Source organism: Amblyomma maculatum, chromosome 3 (assembly GCF_055883805.1).
Source record: "Amblyomma maculatum isolate TAMU_Amacu chromosome 3, ASM5588380v1, whole genome shotgun sequence".
Taxonomy (NCBI): domain Eukaryota; kingdom Metazoa; phylum Arthropoda; class Arachnida; order Ixodida; family Ixodidae; genus Amblyomma; species Amblyomma maculatum.
In genome coordinates this window covers 93960491-93974514 of record NC_139346.1, presented here as the reverse complement: position 1 = coordinate 93974514, position 14024 = coordinate 93960491, and positions in this window count along the sequence as shown.

The following is a 14024-nucleotide window of genomic DNA, read 5'->3' as shown; positions in this document are numbered from 1 at the left end:
CCGAGATCGGACACTAAGGCCCACGTGCAATGCGAGGACGCGAACAAGTGACCTTGAAGTTGATATCGACGGTCGCAGAGTCGCTGCCCTTGTGGACACCGGAGCTGACTATTCAGTCATCAGTGGACCGTTAGCCTCCCATCTCAGGAAAGTTACAACCGCTTGGGATGGTCCGCTGATTCGCACCGCCGGTGGCAACCTGATTACTCCATCGGGACGATGTACTGCAAGAATAACCGTAAATGGGCGTACTTACCCCACCAACTTTGTGGTCTTGCAGCCGTGTTCCCGCGACGTGATTTTAGGCATGGACTTCCTAAATGAAAATAGGGCTATCATCGACCTCCGATCCAAGCTCATCAAGCTCTCTGCAGACAAAGCCATACCTGGTACGACGACTTCGACGCAACACGTCGCTCTAAACGTCCTCGACGGAGAATTGACCTTGCCGCCCCGATCAAGCGTCGCCGTCAGCGTAGGTAGCACAGACATCGAAACCGCTGAAGGCATCGTCGAAGGAAATATCCAATTGCTCTTGGAACGTGGTATCGGCATCGCAAGAGGCATCGCGAACTTCCGGAGAGGACAAGCTCAGGTGCTGGTAACAAACTTCACTGAAGAATACCGGCATCTCAACAAGGGCACGACCATCGCTTTTCTCGACGAATTAGCGGACCTCAAAGACGTATTCGCCCTCCACGACCAACCACTGGAAGACGCACCGGACCGATTCCGTCAGCCCACATTTGACATCAACCCAGTATTGACCCACAGCAGGAAAAACCAGATTCGCAGTCTTCTTCGAAACTACGCGGAGTGCTTCTCGTCATCATCGAAGGTACGACAAACACCACTGGCCAAGCACCGCATTATAACGGACGAACACGACCAACCTCTGCGCCAAAGCCCTTATCGTGTATCGCCGCGAGAACGGCAGGCCATTCGCGATCAAGTTGAGGAAATGCTGCGTGATGACGTAATCCAGCCATCGAACAGCCCCTGGGCGGCACCAGTCGTTTTGGTCAAGAAGAAAGACAGCACACTTCGCTTCTGCGTTGATTACCGCCGCTTGAATAGCATAACGAAGAAGGATGTCTACCCGCTTCCCCGCATCGACGACACTCTCGACCGGCTCTGCAATGCAAGGTACTTCTCATCGATGGACCTGAAGAGCGGATATTGGCAAATTGAGGTCGACGAAAAAGATCGCGAGTAGACCGCATTCATCACACCGGACGGCCTTTATGAATTCAAGGTGATGCCATTTGGCTTCTGCTCCGCACCAGCCACGTTTCAGCGAGTAATGGACACAGTCCTGGCAGGCTTGAAGTGGCAAATTTGTTTGGTATATTTGGACGACCTGTTGTCTTCTCGTCAAACTTTGAAGACCACCTAAAACGACTACAGTTCCGAGGCAACGCACGGCTCGGGTTACGTCCGCGCGTCGTCGTCGGCGCAGGCCCCCGGTGGTCTCTCGGAAGCGGCCTGCTCGCAGTTGCAAGGAGGCATTGGAAATGGAGCGGCCGTGCGTCCGTTTGCTTGGAGGCGGTGTGGCAGTGCGTCGGTTCGCGTACACAACACTCAGAATAAAAAAGAAAGCAGGAGATAGAGAAAACAATCAGCATTCACTTGCGTTCTGCCGTGAAATTTCCAGAAATAACGAATTTATACCATTTAAGCTATATTCAACAATTGTCAACAAGCAGAAAGAGACCTTACAAGCAATGAGAAGGCTTTGGTAATTACATAAAGTATAATGTAACTAAATTCAGTAATACTAAACCGAAGTTTTGATACCTAGCTACTTCATAAGGTATAAAGTAGCCATAAGCACATCTATAAAAGAAAAGCATGCGTTTTTATATTGATATTGTTACTTTGCATAATACAATACATTTAGTGACTGATAATACTAATGTACTCAGCATTGCTTCCAGAAATTTCGATAAAGATCGAAATTGTGGTAGTTTCTTAAATTCGAATCAGTTTTCCATCTTTTGCTATTTTGTAATTTTGGACGATTTCAAAATAATCTGCAGAAAGAACAAACAAGTCTTGAGTTTCAAACTTTTCCAAGATTAAAGAACATAACCTGGATAATAAAGAGAAATAGTTTCAGTAGCTACCTTTTATTGAATCGCGCCAGAATGCAAGGCTGAATTTGACAATTTTCAGGAGAAGCACCCAGTTTTATATTTATCGTTATAATTTTAAACATTACAATGCAACACGTTTTCTTGTCCGGGATATTTCGAGGTACTGAGGATTCTTGAGAGCGAGATGAATGAAAATCAAAGAATGTATTTTTTTAATTTGAATCAAATTTGCCCCCTTTTTTTCTCTTTTCGAATTTTGGCCGTTTTTATGCGTTGTAAAGAACGCACCTAGTGGTCTAGAGCTCCAAATCTTTCCTGAAATTAGGGCCATAAGACGCGTAAGAACGAGAAACAACGTAAATGCGTCATGCCGGTATGTAAGGATAAAAATGCATATTTTTGCAGCACTTTGCTCCGGAAACAAAGTTCGCTATTTTTACTAAATCAGCTGCAACAACCAAACCTGTTTTTAATAGGTGTTATAAAAGTAAAAGTTACTCAGATTTATTGAGTAAAAAATAATGGATGACAATAGGTTGTTCCGCGAGCAGCAGTTCTCAAAACTTGCAATTTCTTGAAATGGCAAAAATGTCGTTTGTCACCCCAAGTGATATAGGTTTGTTGTTGTTTTTTCCAAATATTATTGAAAACAAAGGAATGGTCATGGAACTTCGATTGCCATTCTTATCTGAGCACACCCGTATATATGAGCGGGTTTGTTGAGTTTCTTAGTGCCTAGCTTGACCTAAGCACCATTGATGTCAAAGCCATTGTTCACCTGTTCAATCCGAAAAAGTAGATGAGAAGATACATCACCTGCAAGTGCAGTAGTGGCCAGTGGTGAATTTTATGTGCTTGATCCATGTGCGCATGTTTAATACATTGCTATTGAGGAGGAAACGCAAATCTAAATTTAGGTCTCCGTTCAGCTACTCATTTGCTCTGATGATGCGTCCGCATTCAGTGGAGGCAAACCGAAAAAGGCGCCCATCTGCAATGTAGGGAACAGTGTCAGCTTGAGTCGCCTTGAGGACGTTCAAGCCTGCATACGATGTCGTACACCATTAGGTCTTATTCTAAGCTGTAGCAGCTATGCGCCTCGGATTAAAGAATAATTATACTATTGACATATTTGTTTCTGCACGCACAACAAAAATTTGTAGGTGATCAGTTTGCGTCAAGTGTACATGATGCTTGCTGCTCGTTTCTTAAAGAAAATAACAGTTGGAAGGAATTGCTGCTCTAAACTTCTTTTTAGCAAGAATTCGGCATGACCGGGTCATGCACGTGCTGCCAATGATCATGGAAGAACTATCAAGGCCAGTTTTCCTCGGTTCTCAGGAAATGCATAGGCTGTGGAACTGTGTTGATACTCGTCATATGGCTTGTATTATTCAATTTTGCTACTACTTTCAGCGAGCACTAATTACATCTGAACGAAGACCCAAAATCTCGGGGCATCGACTTCCTCAAGTGCTACAACAAGCATATTAATTGTATTCGTCGCCACCTATTGATTCAGAATAAATAATCTGACAAATTCTACTGGAAGGAAGAGTCATAGATCAGTGCACACATTGCCTATACCCATTGCACACTTCCTCAAAGCAGGGACGGTGATATCGTGGTATCGTTTTCAGTGGTCTAATTAAGTTTTGCTGGGGTGAACTGTGAGTGACAGTCACATATACTGACTTCTCTTGCTTGGGCGTGGTATTTTTCACATTCTCACAATTGATATAGGGTTCAAAATATTGCAGGTTCAACAAATAACTCTTCAGCACTGACTCAGAACAATCTAGAATTAGTTGCTCTAACTGCTCACCCCTTACACTTGATACAAATCCTACATATAATGCCTGGTGACAGGTGCTATGTATGTATGTATGTATGTATGTATGTATGTATGTATGTATGTATGTATGTATGTATGTATGTATGTATGTATGTATGTATGTATGTATGTATGTATGTATGTATGTATGTATGTATGTATGTATGTATGTATGTATGTATGTATGTATGTATGTATGTATGTATGTATGTATGTATGTATGTATGTATGGGTGTGTGTGTGTGTGTGTGTGTGTGTGTGAGATAAAAACCGCCCCCTTGCATGGTAGAATGACAATAACACCATACAGTGATGCTGTTGTCAGTTTAATTGTTAGCCCCATCGCAAAATGTTGTCAGTCCCATACAGACATGGGCATCCTCACGAGGGTGAACCCTCATGAGGGCGTCCTCACCCTCACCTCGTGAGGATCTGACTCGGTGAGGTGAGGGCGAGGGAGGATCGGCGCTGAAAAATTCGTGAGGACGAGGGTGAGGGAGGGCAGAGGCAGTGAGGGGAGGGTGAGGGAAGGAAAGATACAGAGTTTGAGGGGCGAGGGCAAATGTTCAACGAAAGGCATAGTTTCTGCAGTACGAAAAAACGCGGCAACCCGAAAGGCAAGAGTGACAACACACGTTCTCCTCCACTATGCATGTGTTGTATAGAAAACAGATGTAATGGAACGGGACACGGGCGCTGCAGCTATAGAGGAAGCAGGAACGAAAGCCACAAAATTGCCCCGGCGCTCGTGGTGAAGAAAAGTCTAAAAACGACCCTAGGAAGCTGCAGGGAGTCACCGAGGGCGATGTCGCTGTTTCCAGCCTCACAGAACACGACGGGACCGGCAAAGTACACAGGACCCCCGTTTCTAACTGCTAACGTTCTTGCCATTTAGGGAAAAACACGCTCAGAAAAAAAAAAAAAAAGCGCGTCCGAAATGGAGGGGACGCGCAGAGAAACGAACACAAAAGAGCGAGGTGGGGTGATCTTATCTGCTGGGACCCTGCCACATGTTTTTCTTTTTCCCGTCCGGATAGCTTGCATGAGTAGCCGACGCATGAGAAGTGTTTCTTGACAGTGTTACTTGACTGTGGTTTTACATAAAGATTTCATAAGTTCTGTAAATTACAATTCGCAGCAAAACCAAAGGAAAATGAACAGCAGTGAATTTGTACTGATAATAGTTGCAATAAAATAAACCGCAGTTCAATATCAATTGCAATCTTTGTCATGTGTTTGTAGAAACAAGAAGTATTTTCTCATTTCTTTTACCGTTTTTCGCTTTGTTGTAAATTAGCAAAATTGTCAAATCGTGCATTTATATGTGCGGCTCGCAATTACCATACTGGAGCGTGGCATTGGCAGTCTCTATATTGATACCTGATACTGATAGATACACCCTCGATAACAGCACAAATTTTCCGTTACCCATCTGTGACACGAAATTCGAAACCGACAACTCCTGTAGCTCCAACGCTGGATAAGCGGAGGCAGTTCAGTCGCGTTCTACCGACACCAGCTCACTCACACTTACAGACGCACGATTCCCTCCACGCTCAGTTTAAATCAGCCTGACGCGAAGCGAGACAGTTGATTCAAGCGCTATCGCGTGTTCGCAGGTCAATCTATCATTGGCAACGTGTCGCACAAGAGCGCCAGCGGACAGCGCATTTTTTTTCTCCAATTTCTATAGCATTAAGTTTTAGTTTTTTTATTTTCTTAAGACAGTTTTCTTCAGATGGGTTTTAACATAACATCGATTTGAAAGGAATAACTACAGCGTGTGAGCATTGAACACAATTTCACGAAAGAGTTGTTTCATTTCCAGTATCCAAAGTGTTCTCATTTCGTGTTAACCTGTTGAAGTCCTGTACTGGAATAAAGTTCTTTAATATTATTTGCTTTTAGCATCTGTTCTGTATTCAGAATAAGTTTAATGCATGGAAATGCCCGACGATCGTAAGGCTGTATGTTGTCACAGACTCACGCATGAGGGGGGTATGACAATGCTGAACCGGGTTTAATTCTTTGCCGAATGCGCTTTCGGGTTGGGCACGCAAGGGTGCTTGCAGTTTTTAGATACATGTGTTTCTGTTTGCAAAATCAAAGCGTGCTGGAGGTATCAGCCTCGCTATAAAAAAAAGAAGGAATTTAATCCACCAGTTAGCTCATTCCAAGGTTCTTAAGAAGAGCATTGCTAAAAACTACCTGCATGCCGCTCTTTACAAAGCCTACCTATATGAAATGACATGTATAGCGTGGATGTCTGGTTGCAAACACTGACCAGTGCAGGATTTCCCTTTGAGGTGGTCACCTCTGTTTTAAAGAACCTTGCCAGGGATGCTAGGGATGTAGAGCAGCACCGCTGCGCTGAAAAAGCGCAAGGTACAAGATTCGTTGTCATTCCATATTACTATCAAATCTCCCACCGCCTAAAAAACGTGGCTCAGAAAGCTGACGTCCTGGTAGTCATCACTGCACCCGAAAAACTGGCTGGCTCGTGCAACATGGTGCAAGGAAAGCACAAGCAGCTAAGGATGCAGTATCAAACACTTAGACAGGTTCATCCCGAGGGAGATTACAACGCCCCACTTCAGAGCTCCACGCATGAGCAGACGCACTGGCGGGGTGGTGGGGACCTGGCCGTCTATGTCATCAGTGTCGTGGTTCTGTTCCAAAGGCGTGCGCCTCTTTCCGTGAAACAACAATCTTGAAGAAGTTTGCGTTCAAACTGAGCAGAAAAGTATACGAAGCATACTACATTAAGATGGAATTCACCACTTGTGTTAGCAAGAAGCCTCCGATAACTTAAGGAGTCGTACGTACGGCAACGTGCTAGTGTTTTTATTTTGCCATTACTTAATTTGCCAAGATCAGCTTCACTGTAGGGGTAGACCACGTTTATGTCGGCTTTCAACAGCTTCTTATCCAAAGCATGGTTTCCTGTGCTTGGTACGTCACGATATAAAGCAAAAAAGTGATGTAGGTTCAATGCTGCCGAATAAGGCAACCGCTGAACTGGAATGTTTAACTGACGCAAAGCAGGGTTTAGATTCGAGGAAAGCTACAAAACATAGATTCACAGTCGATTAGAGAGGTCCGTACTGAGTGTTTTTGACCTATGAGATGAGAGGGTGACGTCGAAGTCCAGCCCTCCAGGACGCTTAAACCTCGAGTAAGACCCGCTGCCCCAAAGCCACGCAGGCACATTTGTTGGGTTTGATTGAAACGGGCTGTAATTGTAGCTTCGGACTTTATGAGAACGTTTTAATAAGTGTCCCTACATTTTCTTAACATAAAGATGACCAGCTGAGATGAAATGCCTTTATGCATGCCACTAAGGCTAGAGTCGCGCCAGAGAGCACCTGTCTCGCATACTGTTAAAACGTCTGCCAGGTCTGAAGAAGAGGAAGACTCTTCGAGGGTTTGCGTGATACCTGCTCTCGAACGCGCAGCATTACCTCAGCTTCAGCGCCCCACATTCACTCTAAGACTGACTCAATATTAATAAAGCAGACAGCTGAGATAAAAGTAAACCCGATTCCGCGTAGTCATGGTATGTCCTAGGATCTCCAGCTGGCAGGTTGAAACTATGACCGCACTGATTTTTGTACACCTGATTGTGCTTAGTCATTTCTGTGGAAGGAAAGAGGCCTCCTGTCTTCCGCGGATTTCCCGTGTTGTTGTGCAAGCAGTTGATCGCTTCTCATGTGAAGCAGTGGAATGATCAGCGAGATGTCTGCTACTTTTTCTGTCTTGTGCCAAACACACGCATACACCATGTGTGTGTTGCTAAGCAAACTAAAAACGAAGCAACGAACGCAACTACTCGTACTAGGCCGCAGGAAGACGTTACATTCGGCGGGGTACAGTGTTCTACAAGGCTGTAGGCCAGAACATTGTTAGCCGGGGCGCACCTCAGCCTGCACGTCCGAGAGCTTTGGTTGGCGGCTCTTCGTTTGAAGACCGCTTGGGAGGGCGACAGATAACGCACAAAACAATCAGTGTGCGCCTGGCTTTGCACCCTGTGGCAATGCGCCGACGACAGGCGCTAGACTCCCCCCACAGCGAAGGCAGTTGTCATTAGGAAAGCTGTTCAAAAAAGAAAAAAAAAAATATCCGAGTGGTGGGCAGACCACGCACGCTAGCCCACGGCTGGGCTGAAGAGGCGGCTGTGGCTGGTCCTATCAGATCTCCCTGAGGCACCGGGTGGAGACATGAATGGACGTGGCAGCATTGCTCTCGGAAGGATACACACGCGTCCACCACCGTGCGTTCCTTTTCCGCTCTCTCTGTCCAAAGAAAGGGTCTTTCTTCAGCCCAATCTCTCCCCCCCCCCTCCCCTTCAAAAAAAAAAAAAAGAAATAAAGAAACAGCGAGCGGCAGGAACGGCTGGGGAAGCCCTTCAGTTTGTGTTGCTGTGTCCTTTCGATTGGACCGCTCAAGTTGCTGACGCTTGTTGAAACAACACTTTGGTGCGCTGTTGCAAATTATATATGCTCAAGGACGTCCTTGTACTATGTGCGCGAATAAGTTTGAATTGTGGCAGTGTCCTCGGATATTATTGGGAAATGCGCTGTCCAAGTGTAAGGTGTGCACGACGTCATGCAGGTTCCGGGTGAGTTTCATTTTTTTGCCGCTCTTGCCTACACAGTGCAGACAATCCGTTTTCCGGCTTTTGCATATGCGGGTTCTGTCCGGAATGAAGCAGATCAGCTAGGAGATGTGAACTTAGACGAACTGATGCAGAGTGCTGATTTCGGCTAGTTGGCGCATATCTGTTGCTCTTCTGTTCCCGTTCTGTAAGCACTGCTTCTTTCATAAGTAATCCTAGATTTAAGCACACTATTCAGGAAGCATAATCAAACCTTATGCATGAAATTCTGGCCTGTTCACTTTGCACATCGTACTGCCCTAGTTAGGCGCTGTCTCGTCCTGTTCTCGTATAACTTTAATAAAAAGTGAAAAAAAAAAACGATTTTACGCAACACTGAGGCGGCGTTCGTGAACACCAGAAGCGCAACAGAGTTACGTGTTTCACTTTTCGTTTTCGGTTTATTCTTGGGGGAAGACGGGATGATCGGGGCACATCATCGGTGGTACCTGCGACGCCGTGTCTTAACAATCGCATTTTTACGCGGCGTTTCCCAAATGACACTACATGCACATGACTGAAATTGTCGAGCACGGCGCCGAGCTTGCATGCTATGTCCCTCCATCCCCCCCACCCCTCCCCCCTGCGAAGCGATCGAGGTTCATGAACCCCTGACTCCCTCGAAATTTGCGCTTCTGTGTGATAGCGTTTTTCTGTTAATTGAATTAGATTACATTGTTCTGTTGTCTAATATGCCGTATATGCCTCATGCCTTCTGTCTGCGGCTGGTTAGAAGTTAGAACCTCCTCCTTCCTCATGCGCGGTGTAAATGCATTTCATCACTCTATCTCCTTCAAACACATGGAGTGCGAACCGGTGGGCATGTTTGCCCGGTAAATTACGGCAGTGGTTATTTTTCTTCCTCCTCGAAGTTTCGCCTTTGATTGGTATGCTTAGGGCGCTGCCAGAATTGTTCTTTGCACTTTTCACAACCTGTGGTTTCCATGTGCAGTGCATATCTTAATCTCAGCAACTGTCGATCGGAACAATTAAGTACCAGACGGCTCTTGCCAATGATACGCTACAGCATGAACGCAGCCCCGTCATATATTTAAGTCCATTGTTAGCTCGAGAAATTCGGATTGCTAAATGATCAACGCGGCTTGACACTGCCGAAAACAGACGCAGAGAAGAATAGTTTGCGCTTACTTTGACTCACTGTAACATTGCCATAGATCGAAAATAATGAAAAATAACAAATATAAAAACTGCTGGGCATGAGGTTGAGGGTGAGGGAGGGCAAATGAGATGAGGGTGAGGGTGAGTGAGGACCAGCAATATTTTTTAAGTGAGGATGAGGGCGAGGGAGGGCGAAGAAACTTTTTTAAGTGAGGGTGAGGGTGAGGGAGGGCTGCCGATTTGAAATTGAGGGCGAGGGAGGAAAGGCCAAAATGAGGGCATTTGCCCACCTCTGGTCCCATATGACGTCTGTAATTAATTTCAGTGCGTAATGCCAGACAAAAGTGCGAAATCAACGTTACGACAAACTGCATTTGAAACCACCAATTCGATGGCTACAGAAATTTTTACCACAAAAATATACACGCACCCTTTTAACCCTTTCCCATTTAAAACTATACAATCCCTTTAATTATCTTGAAACAAAGGGGCAATAATCATTGTCAATCCATACTTGCCTGCAAGTTTCCCGTTTACCAAAAGCACTAAATTGATCTCTGAAACAGTTGAACGGTCCTTGGTGCTTAAATTCAACACCAAGAAGTAGAGTGCATGCTGTCATTTCATGTTTGTCTCGGCCACAGACCAATTGTCCAGCATCTGTATTCGCAAACTGCAGCAAAGCGTAGTCCAAAAATTGAAGATAAATATTTATACAAGACTATTTTATATAAATAAAATGTGCTCAGCTTTGAAGCATAATTTTATGAAATGAACTTGTTCTCTTCCCAAAATAAAAACATGAAAAAAGTAGCAAAGCTATTTCATTTGAAATATTTTATCACACAATTTTGTCTCAAAATTCAAGAAGCATAGCGCAGGAAGAACAGAGAACGAAGACAACACAGGATTGGCGCTAGCTTTCAACACAGCGCTTATTTTGGAAACACAAGAATATATATATATATATATATATATATATATAGGGAAAAAAGAGGGACATACAAGAAAAATGTGACAACCGTGCCACATACCGTTATCCTATGAAGTTTTGTGTTGAAAATTAGCCCGAGTCCTGTGTTGTCCTGGTTCGTTCTTCCCGCGCTAACTCCCGGAGTTAAGATGATATTTACGAACCTGCCCAAGCCTTTTTAATAATTCCGTCTCAGTATATTCGCTTCAACTATTTTTTGCCTTTTAGCAAGGCAAAACTATCTCGTACATGACAAAACATGTGGCATGCCAGAAAAAATACATAACGTTCAGAAAATTTGTTTTCATATTTGAGGAAAAAACAGCCGTCAGTACGTTGCACAGTACCATTCAATGACATTCATTTGAAGATGTTTAACAGGAACACTCTTAGTTGTAAGCCAGATAATTTTTCAAGTTGAATCAGCGTCCTATACTACGGCGTTGCATCACTGAAGTATACGCTACATTCGGCTGCAAGCGTGAACGTGAGCAGCGCCGCTCTACTAGCCAGGCTTGGACGCTGCTAGCTGAATCACGGTAATGGGGATCCACGGCGGCGACGCAAGGCCGTTAAAATTTCTGCACTCTGCCATGCGTCCGCGAGACACAAAAATCGCCAAGCAAGCGTCGCCACGATGATGCAGCGGCAGCTGCACCACTTCAGCCACCGAATGACGCCCTGTTCAAGGTTCGCCTGAAGCGACGCATATCACTCGGGTTCTGGGGGATCCGCGGCGGCAGCTCAAGGCCGTTAAAGTTCCTGCGTTCTGCCGCGCGTTCCCGAGGCACAAAACTCGCCAAGCAAGCGTAGTCACGCGGATGCAGCGGCAGCTGCACCACTTGAGCCACCGAATGACGCGCTGATTGAGGTTTTCCCGAAACGACGCATCACTCAGGTTCTAGGGTTGCAGATTTCCCGCATCGACCGAAGGCAGCTAATACAGCGCGCCAGGCTTGGACGATAACAATTTGAAGATAATACTTTTTGAACTTGAATCCGTGCCCTTACTACGATATTGCACTGTACTTGCTATTCACTGATGCGTACGTTACATCCGGTCGCAAGCGTGCACGTGAGGAGCGCCACGCTACTTTTATTTTATTTCTATTTTATTTTTTACATACTGCAGCTCCATCCGGAGTTATAGCAGGAGTGGGAGGTAAACGTGATACAATAAAATAATTATACAGTATACAGTCAGTAAAATAGTAGCAAGACAGAATTTAAACAAAGCAATAGCACTAATAACGGCTAGAGGTTACTTAACTGTGTGAAGTAGTGTGCGATGGCGTCAGTAAAATGTTCTAAAGGATGGGAACGAAGTGAGCCAGGAAGCTTATTCCAAGCTGCGATGGTGCGAGGGAAGAAGCTGTTTTTAAATGGATTATGCCTAGCAAAGTAGGGTCAATATTAAGCTCCTGGTAGTATCTGGAGGTAGTAAGCAAGGCTGGAGTAATGTAACTGTTAGATGAAAGCCGATAATGGGCATGAATAATACAATGAAAGAATTTCAACGATTCCAAATGCCGCGACTTGATAATGTTGTAAGGCGTAAAGAAATGAGTGCAGAAGTAGGCGAAAAATCACGGCGATACTGGTGACAAATGAAACGAATGGCTTTCTTTTGAACTCTTTCGATTTCGGTAATCAGTTGGTTTCTGAGGGTTCTATACAACGCATGCTTAGTCTAGGGGACGGATTAATAATTTATACATTATTAACTTCGCATCACCAGGATCTTGAGCTAGAGTACGTCTTAAATATCCTAATTTCATGAGGGCTTTCCTACAAATGTAATAAATATGCTTGGAACAACATAATTTAGTACTGAAAATAACTCCCAAATATTTATGATTAAAGACCCTTTCTAGTGATATGCTTTTAGATGAGTATATAGGCGAAAAAAGAAGGGGAGGAGCTGTTAGAAAAGGTCATGACTACAGATTTACGAAAATCAATACTAATTTGCCAGTTATTGCACCATTCGGAAAATTTAGTTAATGAACTCTTCAGTTGATAATGATCCTCAGGGCAATTAATGATGTCATAAATTATACAATCATCGGCATACATGAGAATCTTAGATGCGATATTATTCGGGAGGTCGCTAATATAGAGTAAAAAGAGTAACGGCTCTATTTGCGGCACACCAGAAGAAACCGGGGCCACATATGATTCACCTGAATTGTATGTTACGTACTGGGAGCGGGCTGAAATAAAATTAGATATCCAATTAACCAAACACGGATTCTTTAAATCTCCAGCTCTGAATCACGGTCATGGGGATCTGCGGCGGCAGCTTAAGACCATTAAAGTTCCTGCCCTCCCCCACGCATTCTCGAGACGCTGAAATCACCAAGCAAGCGTCGTCACGCGGACGCATCACTCAAATTCTGGGGTTGCAGATTTCTCGCATCGGCCGGAGGCCGCTCGTGAGATTGCCCAGCAGCAAAAGGCGTTGAAATTTTCATTTTTTTTTCTGTGATGTTTGTTTTCTAGCTCTAATTCGCGAAGAAGCGCCGTACGCTTGCTTCATCTTAGTCATTCACTGAAATACGAAGGAAAAACATAATAGGCAAAATATAACAATGAAAGTTATTGCGCCGTGTATACTGTTATTATTATTATTATTATTATATTATTAGAGGGAAGAATCGCTGATTATGCTTGGTTTAGCAGCGTGACACCTAGCTTGGCATCACTGCGCTGCTTCCCTTGCACTAATGCTACGAGGATTTTCATGAGTGCCTTTTTGTATTTTATCGGCTTGCGGTAGACATACGTACGCGGACCTCCGTAAGCTCTTTCTAATGTCAAGGTTGTCCACCTCACCAAGCTCTTTTTAACGTCAAGGTTGTCCATCTCACTATTACTAACCATCGAAAACAATGCCGCATGCGCCTTCACACTTGAGCGCGAACCGCGTGACACAGTGCCACTGGCACCCCGCATTGGCAGTGCTACAAGGGCTGCGGAGCAGAATGCAAATGCTCTTCCACATTCACGGTTATATATCTTATACAGACACATGGAAATTCATGAGTTTAAAATTCGGCTGGTGGTTAGCTTCGTATGCAGATAAACATAAAAGTTTTAACAGCGGACTTCTTTCCTTCACAGAGGAATCGTGTGCGGCGGCGCCTCGTTCACAACACCCGTCTTCACAAAAGGTTATTATTAATACATTCAGAGAAGGGTGTAAATGTAGGAGATTATAAATTATTTCCGAAGCACTTAGCAAAAAAACACGCCGTGTAAGATGTGTGAGAACAGGTATAGCACTACCAATTTCAAAAGTTATTCACGCATGTATTCAAAATTGATCACCATCGTGGGAATGAAATT